The sequence below is a fragment of the Triticum dicoccoides genome, chromosome 7A (assembly GCF_002162155.2).
Source record: "Triticum dicoccoides isolate Atlit2015 ecotype Zavitan chromosome 7A, WEW_v2.0, whole genome shotgun sequence".
Lineage (NCBI taxonomy): Eukaryota > Viridiplantae > Streptophyta > Magnoliopsida > Poales > Poaceae > Triticum > Triticum dicoccoides.
In genome coordinates this window covers 628,981,215-628,994,103 of record NC_041392.1, presented here as the reverse complement: position 1 = coordinate 628,994,103, position 12,889 = coordinate 628,981,215, and the positions used below count along the sequence as shown (strand labels likewise).

The window sequence follows — 12,889 nt, the reverse complement described above, 5'->3', positions numbered from 1 at the left end:
AAATAGTTGACAGCTTATTTCCATTGACAGCTTATTTTCATTCTTCAAAGAATGTGCGGGAGATCATAGACAAAACCCACTACACCGATGGCTCCGAATTAACTTATTAGGAGAAAAATCATCTGGTCGGATTTTGTACTAATATTGAGAATTACAATATCTACAATCAAATTCCTCAACATTATGGCCAATACGTGCCACTAGTGCACGTGTTGAACTACGGTAACTACCATGGAGATACCCCGGTAAGATTTTTTACTATTACGACATCCGTGCATCTTTTGCATACTTCTAAAACTAGTACATCATTGCTAACTATGAAGTTATTACTATGTTTTTCAACAGATAATCCCAGAGAATTGTGTGCCTCATTTGATGTATCAGAAAGGTAGCCTTAATGTTTTGAACAAACAGCCAGGTCATCCTATGAATCTCAACTGTCCATATCAAATTTCTAAAAGGAATGGAGACATGCAAATCAAAGGATGGAAAAAATGTATGGACGGTCATAAGGAGGTTCTTGGAAGAAAAAGAAAGCGAAGCGCAAGAATTGGAGACAGGATGATCTCCATTCTCCATAATGGAGAGTTATGGTCTATATTATTTTATACTATTTTACCTTAAAGAGGGTATTTAGGTCCTACCTAATACTGATGATCATGTGCTAAGAACAATTAAGTAGGGTTAGTTCGATGACTATGAGGATGTGATCGTATGACTTGTTATTAACAACGAGTATAAGTTGTATGATGATGATTAGTAGACTTGTTATTATATATGATGATGCATGATGCGAGCATGAAGAGTTATTATACATCAGCTGGTGAAATGAATATGGATTGGACTGAAGTGAAGGCAACATGCATGTGGTGCATGTCGAAAGTAGTACAATCCAAACTTGATCAAGTTAGGATTAGTATTACTTTTGACATGCACCACATGTTGCCTTCACTTCAATCTAAGCCATGTTTAGGCATAGCAGTAGCATTGGTAAACCAAGCACGGAGATATAAGAGAGGACACTTCTCTCTATTAGCTAGCTAATAACAACCTAAATTAACCCCCAAAACCCCTAAACCAGCCCCTTAAAAAAACAAAAACCTCAGCTCCAGCCAGCTGCTGACGCGTGGATGCCTTTTGGTCCCGGTTGGTCCAAAGGCCCCCCTGCCTGGGCTGCCGCAGCGGCCACGTGGAGACCCATCTGCCTCGGTTCGTGTAAGAATCGAGACTAAAGGCCAAGGACATTAGTAACGACCTTTTAGTCCCGGTTCCAAAATCGGGACAGAAGGCCCTTACGAACCGGGACAGATGGGCCTTTTTCTACTAGTGACACCCCATCTTCCCTATGTCTGGCCGTCTTCCTCCGGCGATCGACAAACATGGACTACATGAGCACTCGGCAGGGATGCCCTGGGCGAAGCGCTTGGGGTCGATGCAGTAGTTGTAGATCATGTAATTGCTCTGCACCCACCGCATCAGCTACTGCTGACTCAGGTCCAACTCCTGGTTGTACCACTCTCCGGCCGCGTCGGTGCCGGGGGCGACCTCCGTGTCCACGCTGGCGCCGCAGCGCGTCCGGCCGCCCGCGGTCACGACGCACGTGTCGGCCTTCAAACCGTAGTATGAGGCAGAGAACGGCACGTGGGATCAGTCCGTCTTGACGCGACCGTCTTGCATGGCCCAGTCGTCGGCGTTCCAAAGGCTGGAGTAGAGGCGCATCTCGGTTGGTTCTTGGGGAACGCGATCCCCTTTCCCTCTAGGTTCCTGAAGTCCCTGATCGGCATGTCATCCACCATGAAGCTGCATTTAAGGGCCCGTTCGGAACTTCTCCCGCTCCGGGCTTCTCCAAGTCCACGCGTGGAGCTGGACCGAACGGATTACCTCCGCGGAGTGGGCTTCTCGAAGCACTGCGTTTCTCTAGTGCAAAAAGGTGGAGCAGCTCAAGCCCAGCTTCAGAAAATGCAGAAGCGAGGAGTTCGACGTAATTACAAGAGGATGCCACCGCCAAGTCGAAAAAAAATGTTTCACACCACTCATATTTGACGCCTCTTCCCTCTTCCCTCGACATCTCATCCCCTCGTAACCTAACCAACGCCACCGGTGGCCGCCGCCGCGCCTGATTCAAACCCCTCGCCGGCCGGCGAGCCTATCTGCTGGTAGTTTCGACTAGTCCAGCTTCGTTCCTACCGGATCCCGTCTCGAAGGATCACTTCCCTGCCGCCAGCCAGGAGCAGCAACCCCACCGGCAGGAGACGACCACCTTGACGCCATTGATGCCGGTGTCACCATGTCCTCCTCTGAGCCAGCCTCCTCGCCCTCGCCCCCTCTCCCCAATCCAAGGTGAGTTTGCCTTTGCTCCATCCCTATGGCAGATTGGCAATCATGGTGATGCTACTGTAACATGTGCTGGGAGAAGCCTTCAAGAGAGCAGAACACATCGAAATAGCCAGGTGAAGTGAGAAGCTAGCTCAAGAAGCTGGATTTGTGAAGTTTTGAGAAGCTAGAGAGTTTCAGAACACGTCCTAAGTACACCATGATTGGTCAGCGCTGCGCAAGGCGATGAGAAACGAAGGTTTGGCAATGGCGATCAGCAAACTTACATGATGTGCTTTGGGTTCCAGAGGATGGAGTAGGTGTGGAAGTCGTTGGTGGGATCGAACCAGAGGCGGAACTGCTGCTCCCGCTGGCCCTGCCCCTGCGTGAACACGTTGGTGTGCAGAGTGTAGGGCTCGCCAGTGACGTTTCCCACGAACTCAAAGTCGATCTCATCGTGCGTCGGCCCCTGCGACGACAGCTGCACATTCATGCACACCAAACCGAACAGAGTTAGGCAACCGTGTCATTTGATCAGACCGAGAAGCAGAGGAAAGAATGAATTTGGAAAACATTTAAGAGAAATTTGATAAATGTTCGAAACTTTTATTAGTAAAAGTTGTCAATCATGTATTTTAAATATGTTAAACGCATATAGAAATGTTTTACATGTGTAGAAAAATGTACGGTGTGTGTGAAAAATAGACCTCAAAAAGATATATTGGAAAATATTACTCGTGTATTTGAAAATGTTCTGCTGTAATTGAAAATATAAAATGTGTAAGAAAATATTAGATGTGTGTTGAAAAAAGGAGAAAAGGGAAAAGAAAACAAGGAAACTGAAGGAGAAAAATAAATATGAAAAGGAAAACTGGCGAAAACAAAAAAACAGAGAAAAGCCAAAGAGAACGATGGTAAAACATTGGAAAACCCAAAAAAATGAAGAAAAAAACGTAGCTCACGCGCTCAATAGCACCTAATAGGAAATAGTACGTGCTAAACATAGCTTATGCGATGCTCAAAACTAAAACATAGCTTGCGCGTATTCCGCCGGCTTCTTCCTCTTTTTGTTTTGGACCGTAATACATCACTGAAACTTAAGCCATAATAAAAGAAGCCAATAAAAAAATTAATCAAAATTTGCCCCATTTTACTTCTTCATTTGATAATTTGCCCCCTAAAAGGCTGCCGGATGAGGCCGGGACCACAGGTCATTGAAACAACGCTGAGGCAAATCATCAAACTTGTTATAAAGTGGGGCATATTTGCCAATCCCCTGTCCTCCACAAGGAATCGACAATAGTGAGTGTCTTTCGTTCAACACAATACAAAAAGAAGCCGTCTGCATCTAAGAAAACATAGGTCATTTTCTTATCATCTGGATGAAGATGCCCTGAACTGTAGAGCCATAAAGCGACCTTCTCCCGAAGCTGAAACCACGAGAATCTGCCGGCAGCAGCATCCTGCCGTGCGGAGTCGCTGCATCCATCCGTTCTCTCCTCTCTGAGGCCACCTCCACCGCGCGATCCTATCTTGTTCGTCCCCGTCCGTTTGAGGTAAAAGACACAAACGAGACGGTCCAGCACGCGGCCGTAAATAGACTTTTGTCCGCTTTGTGTCCGCTTTCGACCCATCCGCGGCCCAAGTTTGCGCCGCTTTTGGGGTGAAACGGACACCACGCGAACGCGCGGGTCGTCTGCCCGTGTTCTCCCCTGGCCCGCCCGTCGGTGGCACAACGCAGGCCTTTTTCTATTCGCCCCCCTCCCTCCCTCCGGCCGCACCCCCCACTCTTCCCCTCGCCGCCGCCGCCGCCGCTGCCATTGCAGCCGTGCAGTTCGGACGCGAGCTCGCCCAACCCCTTCCCCTCGGCGCCGCCGAGCTACCCAACCATGGCCACCTGATTTGCGCACCCGCCGGCCGGTTTTGGGGCGGATGCGGTCGGTCTTGAGCTCGGCCGGCTGTGGGAGGCCGGGCCGCGCCATGGACTGGCCGGGCACCTCGCCGGAAGGCCCTGGCAGGGCCGCAAGGCCACATGCAGGCAGTGACTCCTCCTCTAGCCGCTCGGATCTGCATCATCGGTGGTCCGCCGGCAGATACACGAATGGCGGCCGAGCTCGGTGCTTGCCCAAAAGCTCGTCGGCGCACCGTTGCCACTCATTAAGTGCGACCACTGCCCAAGGATGGTCGTGCGCCGCGTGTCTACAACGTCGGAACATTCCGGATGGGTGTTCATCAAGTGCTTAAATGATGGGGTATGTGCCTTTTTTAGCTTCAGTTTGTGCTCTAGATTTGACTAGTTGTGCTAACTTCAAATCTTGTTGTGTAGAATGGATGCAAGTTTTGGTATTGGGAAGAAGAGTACATCAATATATTGATAGAGCGAAATTTAGTGCATGTTCGTGCACTTTTAGCTAGTATAGAGGTTGTAAATGAGGCAAGTGCACTTGTTGCTAGATTAGAGGATAGACACGAGACTAGGTGTGAGGAGGAAGCAACATCGACTTCTGGTTTGAAGAAGAAAGGAGGATGACAGATCGAGCCTCCTCCTCCACAGATCAACAACGAGTGTATTGAGAAGGCCCTAACCCAACTCAAGGGAGCAGTTATGGAAGTTGGGTATCTTCTAAAATGTATTTTTGTGATTCTTATTTTTTTGGTCTTACTTTACTAGTCAAAATATGATGATGTATTTTTCATGTACCAAAAATGAATGATGAAATAAAGTTAAGGATTTGCAAAGAAATAATACGCGAAAAGGATGCGGCCAGGATGTGTCCACGCGCTAGGCGCACGGCCACCGCATCCCAAGACATACCCGGACACGACCCTAAATCCCTACCCAAACAGACAGAATCCAGATAAAACGAACATCCGTTTGGGGTCGCGCGGTGAAGTTGGCCTGATTGATCGGTCGGTCGCCGCAAGTCCTCGGCGCGCTGTTCAGGCTACCGTTGTCGCCACGAACTCGTCCCGTCCACGTCCAGCCATTCATGATCATTTTCAGCTGTGGCGTACGTAGGTCTCCTCGGTCACCGAAGAACACTATCTATAGTACAGTTGCTAATGAAGTGGCCAAATCATTTGGAAGCCAAGTGGTGGTTGGATCACGGATCAAATATTTATGTTACCTCTGCTCCCTATTTATCACAGTTCACATCGCAATGAAACTCCCAGCGGTAAACTTTGCTTTGGGCAGTTGCACTATAGTAGTTCCTAGTAATAGCAGGGAGTACAGTACTACTGCCTACAGTAGCTAGCACGAAACAGTCCGGGGTTTCACTCACGCACTTCGTAGCTGGAGCGGCAGTACAAAAGTTATAATTAAACCTCTACTACGATCAACCTAAACAAAGCATTAGCCGCTAGTTGCAGGGAGTACAGTACTGCCTACAGTAGCTAGCTAATGAGGAGTACTAGTAGCTAGTTGGACTTGGAGACAGCTTGAACGATGGCCGTGCATCTTCAACTGTAACTGAGGCTACAGCACCCATGCGTTAATTGCCCACGCCGGCACGCCGGAAGCTAGTATCAGCCCCGTCAGTGATCTCTGCTGCTTCCCATGCCCGCCGTGTGGTTCTCGTTCCAGGCGATCAAGTCGGACGACGGCTAGCCGCTAGCATAGCATGTGTGCAAGACGAGGCCGCCCAATTATATCACGTCGTTTCCCTGATGCATGCGTGTTCGTGTACCCCATACTGACCAGCTCTAGATGGCCATGCCCCAGGCTACCAGAGCTATCTGAAGGCGTGATATAGTAGATCGAGGGCCAAACTTGCACAGCTAATTGCCTATGTGAAGTACGGCTGGAGACGACCTGGTCCCTGAATTTCAGCAGAAAATCGCTATGCAACGGCACTGCTGTCTGCTGCATGAAAGGTAGTACCCCAAAGTCCCTATCCCTTTGGGAGTGTGCTGGTCCTCCAAATCATTGGCCTGTTTGGACCCGTGGGTTCGCTATCCAGTTGCCCATCCTCTACACGATCGTGTCACCTGGTGTACTACCAAGCATGCCGAGACTCCGATTGTGCGTTTGGTTTGGAATTGGATGGATGTAACTTGCCGCCCGGTCCAACTCATCAAGCGCATGCATGGGATCGCCTATTAAAGAGCGAAGAAAATGTGTAACCAACCCGCAACGATCCCCAAGAGCAGTAGAGCACAATTTCATTCTGTTTTTGAAAGTGGAAAACATGTCCCAATATCCTTGCAAGACCAACGTATACGCAGAAAACTAATTGCACAGTATCGCGGTCGTTAGGGCATCTCGAACGCGGACATTCAAACAACCCGTAACGGCATTTTGCCATCCAACATAGAATCTCATCGGTTCGCGGAGCAGTTCGGACGTCCATTTTCACAAACCGGGCGTAAACATGTTGGGGGTGGGGGATTTTGCGGGCGCCCAGAACGCTGCCACATGTGCGTCTGCCACCACGGCCCTGTCGAAAACTCTCTCCGTCCAAAAAACCATCTCTACGCGAAGTGGTTGCTGTGCATTCATGCCAGTCAGCGCCGCTCCAGGACCGTGGTCTAGTGCCTCCCTCGCTGCCGCCAACACGTGTGAATGAGGAGCCGCTCTCGATGTCATGCTACCGCGTGAAGATGGAGCCAGCGTCTCCCCCCCCCCCCCTCTGCGCAACCGCGACATCCAAATTGGGCGCCGCGTGAAGGAGGAGTCAACGTCGTCGCCGCACAGCGGTTACAGTTAGATCGACAAGATGACGTTGCCGATGCGCCATGACTGGCGTGGCAAGGCGAAGGAGGAGGTGCCACCAACGACCATGAATCTACGCGGGTGCCTCCTCCACTAACTAGGTGGCCACAGAGGTGGCAACATCTCCTCGTCGCGGAGCATCATCACACAAGAGGAGAGCGCGGACAGGCAGATGGTGCGGCAAGAGCGGCAAAACGTGTCGTGCCGCTCCGTGTACGTCAAGTCCGATGAGGTGCCGGAATGGGTCTGCGAGGACCACGACCTCGCGGAGGCCTGTGCCCAGATAGGTCGATGGCCACCGCGGAAACCGCGGCGCAGCAATTGCGCTGCCTCAACGGGGAGCTTGCCAAGATCGACGAAAAGTGGACTCTCAACGAGACCAGAGCAGCGGTTGTCGCCATCACCACCAACGCTGCCGGCAAGGGCAAGGGCCACGCTACCCAACCATTGTCGGAGTTTGTCGCGGCCGCCCTCCACATGATGCAGGAGGAAGCAGACTGGCTCCTTCGCCTGTGCCAGCCAGCGGCCGGGCAGGGCTGTCGTGGCCCGCACACTTCCACCACTGAAAGAACCACTCCGATGACGATGATAACGATCCCCGCTGGCGAGGCCGGCAACGTGTACAAGGTCACCGTCCGCTACAAGATAGTGTAGGTTTTAGTTGAACAGATGCGTTCGTTTTATGTAAATTATTTCTAAATTTTAATGAATTCCGTAGTGTTTGTGTGAAATTCATTTGGTACATTTAAATTTATATTGAAATATATGTGGAGATGGTTGAATGGCCGGGTGCCGTATCATTGCCCGCGAACACGTCAGGATGCGGGAAAATACCATGCATGCCCATTTTACCGGTCCCATTGAAGATGACCTTAAGTTTTGTTTTTGGTTTTTTGAATCGAAGATGTCCTTTGTTGACATGGTAGTATATTTTTGCTTCTCACTCAAGCTGGTTTAGCATTTTTTTTAAGAAGAGGCAAAGTTAGGCCCAGTTCCAGAATTAGTTTCGTCTGAGTCCATGTAGTACCTCTTGCAAGTTGCCTAGGCTCTACGCAAGATCTTGGATCGATCGCCTTGTAAAAGCAATCATGGTGTTTTCTCTCTTCATGGTTTGCGCAAAACAACACGTGTTGCACGAAGTAGAGGACCAGCGATCTTTGGACCTCTTGGGGCCTTGAGGGTGGCCAACAAACAATTATGCCATGCCATGCAAGTGTGCCAGCGTTGGAAACAATAATAAGGGGCCTCCTTAGACGCATCCATCTTATTCGAGAACATTCTGCTATACGGTATCGGTGGTAAAATGTAGTCGTAACAACTAACAAGGATGCTCCATCAACAGACGAATTGGTTTTCCTATGGCTTGCATCATCTCCTGATCGATTCGGTAAGGAAGTCGTGCAGGTCTGAAGGATACAGACGAAGGCAGCGAGTAAGCAAGCAGACAGCGTGATGGAGCATAGTGCGTATACCCCACGTAAATAAACGCCGGGTACGGTACACCCAATTATTCGTCTCCCTTGTCCGAGTTCATGCGTCTGACAAGATTGCTGGCCTCCTCTTCCTGAGTTTGAGTGTATAATTGCGCCACGTACAGTAATTAGGCTCCGTCATGGATAGGTAGATAGATCGGCCCCAGGGCAGGCAGAGTCAGTCATTACTCCCACCATTCCATAATGTAGTGCTTTATTTATCCACGTGCTTCAATTTTGACTGTAAATTTAACTACCAAGACCGATTGCGGCGGGAGCAAAAATTATATCAGTGAATTCGTATTCGAAAGAAGTTTTCAATTATATATTTTTTTTCTCCTGCCGCAGTTGGTCTCGTTGATTAAATTTATTATCAAAGTTGGACCTCGGAAAGCGATGGCGCACTATATTTTGGAATGGAGGGAGTATCATTTTGCCCGGAAGAACCATACAAACACGTGACACTCCAGTATAAAATCAGAGGGGAAGGCGCGCTAGGGTAAAGCGAAAAGATAATTGTCGAAAATATAGGGTAGAAATGTTATCTGAAATGCACTATTTGTTCGGATCATGGATCTGTACAAAAGTGTGTCACCGCAACTGTTGCCTACATCTCATTTCCGGTTGTCATCAACCTGATACAGAAAAGAATTCAGACCGCGTCGTAGAGACAAACTGCAACGAATATAAGAGCATGTAGTACAACCGGACGCTCCAAATGCATCTCAAATGTCCGGGCGAGAGGACCGGTCACGGATCAGGCACACAAAATCAATCCATTCGAACGCCTTAAACCGGTCTCAAATGCTCGGATTATCTGACGTTCCTCATATCTGATATAAATCTAAGGCGGATCGGGCATGCCCAGGCACGTCCGCTGATAGACCCGACCCATCTCTGATCTCACGGCTGTCTCACAAAATCCCCAATCTGACGCCTAGCTTCGAACCTTAGCTCACTCCACTTGTCTCTTTTGCTTCGTCATGTCCTCTACCCTCCTGCATTCTGAGCCAATCCGGCGCAATGTCAAGCTCTGGCAGTCACTCCCTCTCCAACCTCAACTACGATGACGAGTTGGCCCTCTACATTGCCTTGAAACGGTCCAAGGTGGACACTGGGACAGCTCCCGCGCCTGTGTAGCGCGGATGCCGGAGCTGGACCCTCCAAGCCCGCACTCAGCTCTGGAAGGACATCGCAGTCCGTATCGCCCTTGCACCGTCCCCTTCCCCTGCTGGCCGCTCCTCCGCGCGGACAGCGGTGGGTGCTATTGCCCGCGCCGCCGGCCTACACGCGCACTCTGAAATCAAAGGTGTGCGCCGCCCGCCGCGAGAGGCAGCAGGCAATGGAGAGGGAGGCGGCAGAGCGGTTCGTGCGCCGCCGTCACGGATGGCGGCGGAGCCCGACGAGGACGAGCTGCTCCTCGCATGGCTGTACCGCCGGTCGCTCACGACAGCGGAGACGGGACGCTCGCCGCCTCCGGCGGAAGAACGACAAAGCGCTCCAACTAGCCATAGAGCAGTCAGAGCGGGAGGCAAAGGCGGCTCGGCTCGCCAAGTTGAAGCGGCAGAAGGACATTGTTGTCCGTCGGATGAAGGGGCTGATCGTCTTGTCGGACTCCGACTTTGATGACGGCAACTACGACAGCTCCACCTCCTCCGATGACAACCAAGATCCTCCATCAGCCGCAAACGCCTACCGCCACGCCGGCGACTGGAAAAGGCAAAGACTCGGCGCGGAAGCGATATAAGGTGCCTGATATGAGATACGCGGATGCAAAAAGAGAAATATTAAGTGTGCCAAGTCAGTCCCTGTGACCGCGTTCGCGAGTGTTTGATGGGCCGAATTAGCCCACGGTGGCTATAGATGCTCTAAGGCCTGTCAAGTGCCGGCCATGAGCGTAGCATCCAGTGCAACACGAGCCAAACAGGAGGGCGGTCTGCAGCTTGATCGTTCTCGTGCTGATCCGAAAGCCCGCCGTGGATGATTCGTGATCCCAACCCGGATTGAGCACGCCGTTCACCTTTGGCAAGGGCAGCACTGCAGCAGTGAATGGGACGAGGGCATGCTGGGAGCCTGGTACCCGAGTACCTGACGAATCATTACGAGCCCCTATCCTTTGTCGCGCCTTCACTGCTAGTGACCTTGTAGGCACTGGCTCCGTGTCCTGTGGCCGAGTTTCTTGTCGTTGCATGTATGCATGTCCAGCCGCTTATTATTGGCAGTGTAGGCCTATGACTACTAGTTTCGACATACGTTTCCAGTGACCCGGGTGATTGGCAAGGCAGAGGTATATCAATGATTAACAGCTGCTGGTCAGGGACTCGAGATTAGTTGAGCACACAGTAAACGTACCACGAACAAATAGAACAGAGAGCAACAAACACATGAAGAAAAATTCGAAAAAAAAACATTAAGAACAGAACAAGATGAGGCATATATTACACACCAAGTGAGCGTGAGCGTGACAAGGAGACGGCCATGCACCAGGCTACCAGAGCTATCTGAAGGTGTGACATAGATCGAGGGCAAAACTTGCACAGCTAAGAGCATCTTCAGCCACGTCCCCAATAGGCATCTCAAACGACTTTTTCGGCGTCGGCGTTGAAAAAACACTCCAGTCGTGCCCCCAGAATGTCGAAATTCGCCGGTTCGACCCTTTTTGAACCCGGCGATCGCATGCCGAACCCGGCGCACTGGGGCGCTCGGGGGCTCCGACGCAAAGGAAAAGTACGGATGTCCCACGCCGTCAGGCGAAAAGACAAGTCTTTCTTTTCCCGACTCGCCTCCCACCCCCCGCGCGCTCGGCCGCCAACAACTGTATCCCGGCGCCGCCCACCGCCCGCCATCGCTAGATAGCCTATTCCCGCCGGAAAGAAAACAGAGGTTTCGCCGAGGCAGCCCCTCCGCCAACAGCTGGGCGTTTTTTCCGTCGTTTCCGGCCAAGCGGCGGGGTACACGCCCACCGTGCCCGCAAGATGTTCGGCGATGTGTCTGCCTAGGCAATGGACTCGGACGACGAGAAAGCGCTCGCTGCGCTGCTGGAGGAGGAAGCCGAGACCGGCGTCCAGGAAGAGGAACACCTCATGGTGCTCGCCGCCCTGCTAGCGAGCAATGAAAAGCCATGGCGAGGTGGCTCGGCGCCAGGGCGGATGAAAGCAAAGAACCGGCATCGTCTCGAAGGCTACTGCATGCTCTACTCCGACTACTTCGCCGACGCTCCACTGCACGACGACAAAACATTTCAGCGCCGCTATCGGATAAGCCGAAAGCTTTTCCTCGGAATTGTGAATTCCATCCGGGAGTTCGACAACTACTTCAAGTGCAAGAAGGATTGCACTGGCAAACTTGGATTCACCTTGATCCAGAAGTACACGACAGCAATGAGGATGCATGCATACGGAGCTCCCGGTGATTCACTCGACGATTATGGGTGCATGGCCGAGTCCACCGCCATTGAGTGTTTCTACAAGTTCTGTCGGGCAGTGGTGGCAGTGTTTGGACGGCAATACCTGCGACACCCAATGCGGAAGACACTGCTCGGATCCTAGCACAGAATGCAGCAAGAGCATTTCCTGAGATGCTTGGAAGTATCGACTGCTTGCATTGGAAATGGAAGAACTGCTCATTTGCTTGGCAGGGGATGTACAAAGGCGCCAAAGGTGGTTGCGGTGTGGTACTTGAGGCGGTGGCCACACAGGACCTCTGAATTTGGCACTCCTTCTTTGGTATGCCAGGAACTCACAATGACATCAACGTGCTGCAGTGCTCCCCTGTCTTTGCCAAACTTGTTGAAAGTCATTCTTCTCCGATGAACTTCAAGGTCAATGGGCGGCACTACAGCAAGGAGTACTACCTAGCTGATGGCATCTATCCGAGATGATCTACATTTGTGAAGACTATCTCAAACACTGTGCCAGGAGGCAAGACGTCCCACTTTGCCAAGGTGCAGGAGTCTTGCAGGAAGGGTGTCGAGCGGGCATTTGGTGTGCTCCAATCTCGATTTGCTGTTGTCCGGTATCCTGCTCAGACCTGGTCGAAAGATCAAATGTGGAAGATCATGACTTGCTGTGTCATCTTGCACAACTGATCATCGAGAGCGAGCGGGAAGAGCCAGTGTTTGACACTGAACCATACTACAGGCAGGGTCCTCTAGCCGAAGTTGATTACCAGCTACCGGCAACCTAGACTGTCTACCTCAGTATGCGTCAGGAGATCCGAGACCCACAGGTGCATCATCAACTGCAGCAGTATCTGGTGGAGCACCTATGAAGACTTAATGGCGACGCCGAGCGTGACGTGATGAAATATGAGTTTTTTTGATTGAACTATATAATTTATATTGAACTATTTGTTCTTGCATTATTTTGTTGAACTATTTGATTTTCTGTGA

The 12,889-nt window shown here is 51.0% G+C and overlaps 1 pseudogene; it reads right to left on the bottom strand.

Moving 5' to 3' along the window:
* Positions 1-1,323: 1,323 nt before the first annotated feature.
* LOC119333731 lies at positions 1,324-2,806 on the bottom strand (annotated as a pseudogene).
* Between the last annotated feature and the right edge of the window lie 10,083 nt (positions 2,807-12,889).